Source organism: Corylus avellana, chromosome ca4 (assembly GCF_901000735.1).
Source record: "Corylus avellana chromosome ca4, CavTom2PMs-1.0".
NCBI lineage: Eukaryota > Viridiplantae > Streptophyta > Magnoliopsida > Fagales > Betulaceae > Corylus > Corylus avellana.
The window spans coordinates 25,301,683-25,314,222 of NC_081544.1; positions in this window are offsets into that span (position 1 = coordinate 25,301,683).

Sequence of the window (12,540 nt, forward strand, 5' to 3'; positions counted from 1 at the left end):
ACCCCTGAATTTCCACCCGTTTTGAAATACCACCCCTAAACTTCAAAATCTCTCAATTTAGTCCCCTGAACTTTCAATTGCTCTCAATTTGGACCCTTCCGTCAAATTTTAAATGTTACATGACGTTTATACCCCTGACTTTTGTATAAAATTTTAACTTCCAAAACGTTTTTTTATTTTTTAAAAAACAAAAATCAGGGAAATTTTGGTATTTTTTTGTATTTTTAACGGCTAAAATAGACGGAGGGGTCCAAATTGAGAGCAATTGAAAGTTCAGGGGACTAAATTGAGAGATTTTGAAGTTTAAAGAGGATATTTCAAAACGAATAAAAGTTCGAGGGTTTTTAGTGAAGTTTCTCCTAATAATAATAATAATAAAGCACTTAGGTTGGTGATATTAAAATTGCTTAATTCAAGCACTTCTTTTTGGGCTACGATTGGTTTAAAAGGCTCATCATGAACTTAGGCCCACAAACCTCGTGCTTTACAGACAATGGTCGGAAATAGGAATGACAGGTTACACAGTGTACTCTATAGTGTATAGTCTTCCCCCCTTTTACAAAATTCAAGGTAGCCTGCTGTCATTTTCATTTAAATATCCCTACGATACCATGTATGAAACTAAAAACTGTTGCTTTATATGAGAAAAGATATCACTAGACCACAAAAATTATTTTGATTACAATTGTGTTTTTGGTGGACTAATACTATATCCAAAATTTTAGTAGGAAGGTTTCAATTCATTTGTGATTAATGATATCGGGTTTTATTAGATGATCATATGATTTTTTTTTTTTTTTTTAACTGTTCTTCGAGAATAACATCTTACAAACATGATTTGCAGATTTGGTTACATTACACATTGGATATAAAATCTACCATAAGTTCCACTTTAGATAAACCATTAACGGGGGAATAATTGCCCATGACATAGGAATAATGACACAAGCCCACTACATGATAATAATTATAATAACTGCATGTCTAATATTTCTTTGTATAATAGTGGCTCATTGCCAGTCCAGTCGTCAGAAGAATTGCTTCAATATTACATATATACCGAAAATAAAAAGAGATATGGAATCCTAATAGGTGATCGACTAAGCCTATTCTATGAGTGGTGGCTCCAAATCTTTGTAATTATGCACTAGATACTAGGATTTGGCACTACAAGGCTGCGAATAATTAGTTAATTTAACTTATTGTCACTAGCATTGCAAAATTGTACACATTTTTTTATTCCGAGGAAAAGGACTTTGTTTGGATGAGTTCAGAGTTCTTATCAGATAAGCCAAACACTTATCAGTAGTGAATCGTAGGTACATTGAGCCTGGCCATAGTTGTAGCCAAAGGCTTCATCATCTATATGAGACAGAGACACTAGAGTTTTAAGGTAATGAATCATGTCCTCGACATGTTTATAATGTGAACTCAGAAGTGTTCATCAGGTGAATAAACAAGTAATTAAGATTGTTACATTTGAGACTGAAATTCATGACGGGGACCCATATCGCCTAACAACTAATTATTTCGTCACTATTCCTTGACTTCATTGAAAAGCACTCTCCATTAATATCTTACAGATTTGAATTTCAGGGTATCCACCATAATCCATAACTTTTGTCACCTTTTACAACCTTTTTAATGGATTTGATAGCCTTGGTTTGATGAATTATACAGATTCATGTACCAATTACATCCGCAAATAGAGAAAAAGGATGAACCCATTTTAATTTTTTAAGCATATGTTCCTTGTCACTTTTATTCTTGTTCTTGTTCTTGTTCATTCTCTCCTGAATCTTTATTTTCAGTGTCAATTCAGTGTATTTCTTGTTTCTGGTAAAATCGAATCTCACTTTTCATGGCAAAGAGAAGTAAAAAACAAAAAATGGATATGCCAACGTATATTCTTCCTTAATATTCAATTATTATATGTTTAACAGCAGCTTCTTTCTTTCTTTCTTTCTTTTCTTTTTAACATTTATTCTGAATGCATACAACTTTTAGCGTGTACAATGTTACGAAGAAAATCAGGATAGTTTTCCGTCCAAATTTTCTCCGTAGCCTTATTTGCCGACATGTGTGCTACCTCAATCAACAAATCTTCAATCAACGTACCGTATCTTTGTCACAGTTGGTCTTTAGTTTGAAAAGTATAAATTATCTTAAGAGCATTACCTTCCGTAATACCATTTCGTGGGCTCGGTCTTTGCCGAATAGTACTCAATTTTAAGCCTCATAGGCTCAATTTTTGTTTTCAAAATTGAGTTATTGGCAAGAAAAATAACTTTATGCCGTTTTTTTTTTTACTGCTCTGTTTAAAGTCAAATACTATATAATAGCCACAAATCCCACAATTTACCACGCATAATGGGTTTTAATCCAAAACCTCATGTTCTAAATCGGAGAATTAGTGAACAAGTGCTTAGGATATGAGATCAGATAATGAAAATTAAACATATTAAACTTTCCTCTGTTTTCCAAATTATGCGTCGTACTCTCATTGAAGTTAATAGGAAAACTACAACACAAACCATTGAAGCAACTACCTGACATTGTTTAGATTTTCCACACGGATATTATATCCAACTCACGTAGCAGCATGTTCAAGTCTAATTCAATTGAATTTAGCATGTCCAACTCGCAATTCCAATCTCTTAAACTGTTGAAATTTTAGGAAGCTTAATAACAAAAGAGAAATATTTATGGGCTTCAAATTTTTTGTCAAGAGATGTGTATCAAATTAATGTGGAGCGATGATTAATTGAGAATAGGATCCTCTCCAGTCCATAATGAACCGGAGAATATCTAGTTTATGGTTGAAATTTCTTCTTAGAAATCCTACAACCATAAATAGGACACATGTCCCACTACAAAAAAAAAAAAAAATTCAGATAAAAAAAAAACAATAAATAAATTAATAAAAAAAAAATTAAGGGGGCCTGGCCACCCCATCTTGGCCGGACCACCCCCTAAAAAAAAATGTGGAGCGATGATATATATATATATATATATATATATCTATCATTTGGCCCTTGGGGGTGGCCGGACCACCTTCAAGGGCCATTGGGTGACCGAAGCCACCCCCAATCCAACTGGGGTGGTCCAACCACCCTCAATGGTGGCCAGCCACCCTTTAATTTTATATATATATATATATATATATATATATATATATATTATTAATGGGACTGATGTCTTATTTATGGCCTCAAGATTTCTTAAAGAGATCTTGACCATTAACTGGATATTCTCCAGTCCAAAATAGACCAGAGAGGATCCTGTTCCAATTAATTAATACCCGTAATAATTTTTTTAATTAATTATTTTAATCCTCTCTAATTAATCAGCTTTACACTGGCTTGGTACCTATCTTTTAATAAAAAAATTAGTATTTATAATATTTCTCTTAATAAAAATAAAAATAGTTATCCTTATCCGTAACAAGAAACCAAGTACAAGATTTCAACAGTAACTATTTTTAAGCTAATAGCAGATAGACAAGCATCATATATTTTACATTTTGCATAAGGTGACCACTGACAGCAGCAAACATACAAACAGATCATTCATGCATATAAATCTTTTTTTTTTTTTTTTTTTTAATAATAAATTTATTTGTCATTTCTTCTATGTTTTGACACCTCCAAACAGAAAATTTTAGGGTGTATTTAGAATTGCGATTTCGTAAGAATAATCTGCATTTTTAAAAGATATCGCAAAATGTAAGGCGTTTGACATTGTGATTTAAAAAGCACTGAATTTAAAATAAGAAAAAAATCTACGATTTCAATAAGTAGGCTAGGGGTGCTTATTTGAAAAAGTGCGAATTTAAACCAAAATATGAATTCGCATAACAAATATTTAATAAAAAACTACTTTTTAACATATTTTACCAAACGCTTTTGCGATTTTAAAAAGTAACGATTTCAAAAATGCTATTTTTAAAATCGCACTTACTAAAATCACAATTCTAAATGGACCCTTCGTAACAAAGTTATTTTTATTTATTTATTTCTATTCAGATGGACTATTTATTAAAAAAAAAAAAAAATACGAGGTTTTGTCCTATGCATGTTTTTATAATTAATAAGTTTCTAGATGATGCATGCATCTAGGCCTCATAAAGGGTGGGACATGTGCAATTCACTCATTTTTCATGCGGCAAGCAATTATTGAGTTATGCCAGATTTGGGGTGGCGCTAGCTCCAACTGAATTTTATGCAAATCAAGTTTCAAACTTTCAACTTCGACCATGGGAGATGCTTGACTGGTCACTTACAACTCCCCCATTTAAAAGCTTATATTCCCTATTAATATAATAAGGCATATATAATTATGGTCACTATATATATATGATTTTGGCATTTTTGAGAGATATATATATAAGGAGATGATACATTTATTTGTTAGATTTTTGTGAGCGAAGATATAGTTTTTTTTAGATAAATAAAAAAAATTATTGTATTAGAGCCATATTACGGTCCTTAATCCCTTTCCCTTTCCCCTTTTATTGCAATATATATATATATATATATATATATGTATAATATTATTGGAAAAAACAAAAAACGAAAAACAAAGACATGCATAGAGGTAGGCCAATATAATATAGTTGGACTCAAACTCATAATTTTAAGCTTTTATATTGAATGGTATCTCAACATATTATATTATAGACTCACAAACATCTTGTTTATAATATCAATTTTTCTAACAGATGGTATCAATACTGATAGTGGTGTTTGATATAGTAGAGTGGTGCAAGTACGGACAAAAAATTGTTAAGTATACATGTGTGAATATAAAAATATTTGACTATGTCGTTCAAAAGATATTGTAAGTGTGAGTGATTGATATAATATAATTTGACTCATTCAATAGCCAATGAGGGCAAGACATTAACTTTTGGGGGAACACTTCATACAAATTCGAAACGTACCAAATAATTGAACTTTTAAACAAAAATTGAGAAGGCAACACGTTCACCTCTGTCCCTCTGGCTCTGGCTTGCGAGTTGTGATCAACATGTTTTCTATTTAGATGCTCATTAACTTCGTCCAGATCAATCAGCTCCATATCTCGAGCTTCTAAGGTTTTGAATATATATTAAATTTAGGACTAACTTCACTTTACACTCTTAAATTACCATACGATTTGATAAGTTTTTCTAAACATCAAAATCTCTTAATTTGAATTATTGAATTTTCAATTGCAGTTAATTTAAACCCTTCTGTTAAATTTAGTAATTAACTTCTAATGGAAATACAAAAAATAAAAAATAAAAAAATCTCTAAATTTTTGTTTTTATTTATTTTTTAAAATTTAAAATTAAGGATAAATTTGAAATTTTATAAAAAAATTAGGAGTGTAAACGTCATTGTTTCACTTTTACGTTTAAAATCTAACGAATGAGTTCAAATTGACTGAAATTAAAAATTTTAAATTTTAAATTAAGAGATTTTAAAATTTAAAACATTTGTCAACTTACTAGATAATTCAAGCCTTTATGAAGTTACTCCTTAAATTTATTATTATTATTTCTCACTTTCTCTATTACCGAACTACACATGTGGACAAGACGTCAAAACAGGAGTCCAAAGTTTACTGCATGGCCTTGGCCTATATAGGCCTATTGATAAACAATTTGGATGAACCCAAAAACCTTCTAGAATGCGCCTTCAACAGTTTCTCCCTTCCCACCGCCTTGATTAATGACAAATTAGAGATAATGATCAAACTCCTCCTTGACTTGCGGAAAAAAAAAAAAAAAAAAAAAAAATCTCTCTATTTCAATTGGAATAAGTAATATTTAGTTTTTGTCCAAAAATTAAAATTTATGCATTTAACAGTTTGGAAAAATAGTTCAATGTCCTCAAGAGGCAGCTTAATTAGCTGGGATCACACCTAATAAATTGGAGATTACTAGTTCAAATTTCTCTTTTCCCCTTAATGTGCCAACATATAAAAAAATAAAAAATAAAATAAATTATATATACTTATAAGAACAAAGATTTAATTTTTTTATTTAAAGAGGTGATATATATTTCTTTTTAACTTATAATGAAAAATGATATGTTTAAATTTTAAAATTAAATTAAAATAAAGAATTTATGCGCTGGTTACAAGCTAATTAGAGGTAATAATCAAACTCCTTCTTGACATACCTTCACCATTTAGATGAACATATTCATTTTAGGGAAAAGTAGGGTATACATACCCCTCAAACTAATATTCTAACTTGTAATGTCCTTCGGTGGTGGTGGTTCAAGAAAATTTTCAGTGGCTAGAAATGTACTAGGAAGAGAGTTTGACTCTCAAAATGAGAATCTTTAATCCTATTAGTATTAGTCACTTTGAGTTCCACTGATGTCTTGATGGAACTTGGTCAAGCTAAGGCTTCTTAGACGTGAGAGAATGTTTGCGGTTCTCACTGTCTAGGCTCCCTTGTGCAAGCTTCTAGCGAACATATGCTACTATGGTCACGTCTAGGTAGAATAGCTATAGCTGGTCTCTCCCTCCTACATTTTTTAATTTTTTTTTTTTTTTTAAAAAAAAAAAACAAGTGTAATGTCATTTCTGTTAAATTACCAGTTATCCCGAAAGTTTAAACTGATAGCAAGAGATAAATTTAATCACTTAATCAATAATTTAACATTTTCCCTCACGTGTAGGTTCAAACTTCCTTTTAACCTTTGGCTTTGATACCATATTATCTCAAAAGCTTAATCTAATATGAAGAGGTAAATTTAATCACTTAATCAATACTTTAACACTTCTAAACTATAAAAAATTTGCAATGTTTCCCTTTTGTCTGCCAAAAAGACAAGAACACCCATTTGACTCACAGCAGCAGTTGCAATGAGCTTGTCACCACTTTTATTTTCTTTTTTTATTAATAATAACTTTCGTCATTTTTCAATTTTTCAATTTTTTTTTTATTTTTTTTATTATTATTATTATTTTTTTGTAATTTGGGAGATGAACATATTAATAAGTGTGAATTTGAGAAAATATATATACTTTTTCTTAATTTTAATTATGAATCCTGCTTTTTCAAATAGATGTGACACGAGAGGTGACTCAAGAAAAGCCAAGCGCCAAAAATTAGATTTAGGTTCCGCAAAAAAAATTATAATATATACACTATAGTTTTTAAAAACTGAAATTAAATTTCAACCGCTGAAAAAGCTAAGCCAAATCCATAGTGCCAAACCCATTTTAAAAAGGAAGGAGAAGCATGCTGTTGTTCGAGACATTTTAAGAGGATTTTACACAAATTTCACTGAAAATAAATAGGTGGTCCAGGGACCAGAGCACTTTTGGATACTATTGGACAGAAATAAAGCAAAACAAAAGAAAAAGTGTTGCACGTAATAATCCGACAGCAACACAAAGGAAGGGACATTGTAATGTAATTGTAGTGAAGTAACCAGAAGGCGCATCACGGCGGCTGGGGAATGATGACCAATTTGACCATTAGACTGGGTTGGTACTCACAAAAGAGCACGGGATCAGGCATCGTCATTTGTCATAATTACCATATTAAAAATAAAAATGCGAAATATCCGTGAATGGACCATGTACCATGAATCTACAACCATCTTATTCATGTCTCACCTAACGACTTACTCATATCATATTATATTATATAATCTATATTAATGCATTCCTTCCTATTTTTGGACTTTACTATCTTATCTGGGTTTTAGACCCCTTTTGTGCCGGTAGCAGTGGGGCATTAAGCTATATAATCACGTGTTTAAAACAAAAACAAAATTTTAATGTTAATTTCGAAGCAGAAATCACCTCGAAGTTTCGTTTCTGTCTCCATCTTCATTTGTTTTAAATAAACAAGGTATTTGTTTGTCCATTTTCTCCATTTCTGTTCTTTGCATTTCAAGTAGAAGGTGGGGATTATTGCATTTATATAATGGGTTTAGTCATGTCTCATTTCTGATCTTTGGTCACACGGTTGTCAAATTTGAAAAGTTTCATTAAAAAAAAGAAGAAGAAAAAAAAAAACAGGAGGTAAGGTAACCACAGAAATGCTAATGCCAGCCAAATACTGCCAATTAATTTGACATGATCGATTACACAGACATGGCGAATTGTCAAACCTAATAATAATAAGGTTACTTGCACCGACGTCGATCGTCTTCTTTCAAGAGAAATGGGCAGCTCTAATATGAATATCTATCACTAGCTGTGTAGTTCTGCATTAAACAAATACTATGGGCTAAAAAGTAATTAAGTTTAATGTTGTATGTCGATTGTAATGCGACAAACAATGCTAACTTAAGGTGAAGTTTGTTTTGTCTTATATAATGAATTGGGTGCTTTCACGGAAGCTCCATCCATTTGAGACCACTGATTTTCAAAGATGCTACCTCTCGGTGATGGACTCGTGGGGGGGGGGAGGGTGGTGGAGAGGAGGAGTGGTTACTCTTAATCAAGCAATAGGATCCATTCTTTTTGGAGGACTTTCAAAGTTGAACAAAATCTCCTAGTTTTGATGACTTTGAAACATTTGGTGAGCTTGGAAGGGGGCCTGTATCTGGACCATTCAACGTCAATTTCTTTTTCTGATTGAAAGCTTGTATGTTTGGGATAATGATTTTATGCAATTCCCGAAGAAAATTCGCCAACGCATGGGGGTAGGGGTGCAAAGGCGGTTACGGTTAGCGGTTAGTGGCAATAACCGCTAACCGTAACCGCCCTAGCGGTTAGTAAATTTCACTAACCGCAACCGCTAACCGCCTAGCGGTTAACGGTTAGCGGTTAGTGGCCGGTTAGCGGTTAGTGAAATAGATAACCGCCCGCTAACCGCTTTTTTAAAATTGGGCTTTTTTTTTTTTGGCTTTTTTTTACCCTCATTTTTTTTTCTTGTATTTTTAATATCTTCTTGGGCCCAATTGCTATAAATATTTGAATTGTCATTGGATCATATGATTAAGTGTTGATCTTATAAACTTACAAACAAACAAAAATACTTCAATTGTAGTTATAAGTAACACATTGTTTAATCCAATGTCAATTACTTAATTTGATATTATATGAATCACATTGTCATTGTCATTGTACATGAATAATTGATTAAGTATTGGAATTGTAATTGGATCATATAGTTAAATATTTATCTTATACATTTATATTATTCAATATGCATATAATATAACTATAAGCAATTATATATATATATATTCAAAATTGTTCAAAATTGTTAATTTTCTTTTTTTTTTTCTTTCAAAAAATGGTTAAATTTCTTTTTCTAAAAAATGTTCAAAAAATACATTAATACTTCAATTGTGATTATAAGTAACACATTGTTGAATCTAATGTCAATTACTTAATTTGATATTATATAATCATATAGTCTCATTAAATTATATCATATGATTCATATGATTAATTATTTAAATTCTTATCATATTTACTTATAATCTTTTTTCTTTGAATTGAACTTAATATCTAATGGTAAATGGTAATGTTCAAACTCCTAAATCCTAAATTCCTAAAGTATTTAATAATGCTTTAATTAAATTGTAGACTTGTAGTTATAAGTAACATATTGTTTAATTCAATTGAATCAATTGTGATTATCATTGTACATGAATCATATGATTAACTTGTAGACTTATGACTTATGAGTTATGTCATATTATATATGTATTATTTATTATTATATAATCATATGATTTAATGATCAAGTCATCATGTGATATAATCATATCAATTATAGTGATAATATATAAATTACTAAAATTATAATGATAATACATTAATACTTAAATTATGTTTATAAGTAACACATTGGTCATTGTTTAATCCAATGTCAATTACTTAATTTGATATTATACGAATCATATCATCATTGTACATTAATAATATGATTCACTTGAAGTCTTGAATAAAGTATTTGAATTGTCATTTAATCATATGATTAACTATTGATATTATACGTTTATATTATTCATATACATATGTAGACTTATATAGACTTATAAGTTTATAACATACATTGGAAATAAGTCTCTAGATATTTAATTGTTGTATTAGTATGAATTAGTATACTTATGAGTTATGTCATATTATATATGTATAATTTGTTATTATATAATCAAATGATTTAATAATCAATCTCATGTGATATAATCATATAAATTATAGTGATAATATATTAATACTCAAATTGTGATTTAATTATTTTTAAAAAAAAATTGTGATTTAATGATCAAGTGATTATGTTATATGTATAATTATAAAAATATATTATATAAAAATGCGGTTAGCGGTTAGCGGTTACGGTTAGTAGACCCAATAACCGCTAACCGCTAACCGCTAGGCGGTTATGGCGGTTAGCGGTTAATGCGGTTAAACGGTTAGGCGGTTAGGCGGTTGGCGGTTATAGCGGTTAGCGGTTAGCGGGCGGTTAAAAACCGCCCGCCTTTGCACCCCTACATGGGGGAATTCAAATTAAATGTCATTTTCATTTGGGTTTTGTTTGCGGGTGCAAGATTACGTCGATTCGCAGCTATATATGATTTTACTTAATCATTTCACATGAATCCCGCTTTCATGCAAAAAAACAAAAACAAAAAAAAAAAAAAGAAAAGAAAAAGAAAAAGATGGAGATAGATAACCATATGTTTCAACGAGGCACGTGTTATATTACGAACAAAAATCTAAGTTAGAAACTTATCTTTGGTAAGCTCCATCTATGACGGATCGAATCTCTCTAAAACATGAATTGAAGAATGTCTTGTAGTAGAGAAGTCTATAAATCACTCCATCATTCTATCCTTCTGTCCCCATTCTTATGTGGCATATTCTCCAATACCAAAAGTATTTTTTTGGTTGTGGAGAGGATTGGGAGATGAGAGAGAGATGCATGTTGGGGTGATTTATAGAATTACTTTGTAGTAGAACATAAAGTTATACATCTATTACATTATTTAGTTTGATACGCTTAACCAACCTAGGCCCATATTAGCCTAGTAGTGTTATTTCTACGACTGTAAAAGAATTATATAAAACTGCGAGGCACTCAATCATCCCAATTACCTAAATTAAGTTTAAACATTGATGTGTTAGCAACTTAATTTATTGGAGAACTTATGTTGGCAACGGTATGGCAGCACCATTCTCCTCACATTACATGGATAGTTTACATTTTAATGCTACCTGATCTATAATAAAGGAAGGGTTAGCGGGACATCTCTTGCTAGAGCCGCTGAACGTGATTCATGAACAAACCACACACCACCTATTCGAACGACAACATGTGGTAGGGTCATACAAGAAAATAATGACCTTTGACTTAAAGGGAAAAAAAAATCAGAAGTACAAAATAATACTCCTCCCAACTCCAAACATTTTAGATTGTAATTAGAGCACTCTTAACGCTAATTATTTATCAGGGTATTATAAAGATTCTTAGACGGAGGTGGCCGAACCATTCCTAAATGGCCAAGGGGTGGTTCGGCCACACCCCGTTTGTTCGCCATCCCCTCTTCCAAATTTTTATTTTTATTTTTTGTTTTTATATATTTATAATTTGTATGTCTATATATTTTTATTATATATGACACATGTTATTATATAATTGGATTTGATATGCCGGCATAATATCCAGTAGGAACTTATTTGTTATTTTTGCATATCACAAATGAGCTCTAAAAATATTTTTATACCATGATTTTGCATTTTTTTTTTCCATATTAGTAATAGGGATATTCTTTAATTGTATTCTTACACATATTAATCAATATATATCGTTTTTTATTTTTATTTTATATAATTTATGTATAACACAGGTAGTGCATTTTTTTATTTATTTATAAGTACTTTATCTAATTAGTATATTTCTTTATAAAGTTGGATTTGGTTACACCTACAATTAGATACTTCTCTCTCTATATATATATATATATTTCTTTTGTTACTTCTTTCAATCAGTTTGCTAGCTTGATTACTAAGAGTCTAAGATGTATCTACTTGGATGTTTCATGCTCTTGAGCTCCTCTTTCCAAATTCAACTTAACTTCATATATGTATTTTCATTTTTTTTTTTTAATGAATTGGTACTCATCAATAAAACAAAACTAGAATGCAATAGAGATAAGATGTTTGTAAATGCAATAGAGATATAGTATAAAATTGCTAAAGGGGGCCATGGCCTACACCAATCCCACCGCCCGCCATCAGTTTTTTGAATTTTCATTTTCGAGTGTGAGGGAAATGTTAATGCACTTTTATACTATATCTCTATTGTATTCAGTGACAAAACTGGTGGGCGGAGGGGTTGGTGTACAACATGGCCCCCTTAAGCCTACTTCTAGCAATTTTGTTTTGTTAAAAATGCATTTTTTAGCTTTTAAATTTGTTAAAAAAAACACACACACACATTTTAGGTCCTATATTTTTATTTTGACCCCACAATTTTTTTATTTTATTTTTTTATTATTATAGTCTAGTCTCCCTAAAATTAACTTCTAGGTCCGTCGTCTGGCCTGGACTACATTGCTTTTATTGTATTGT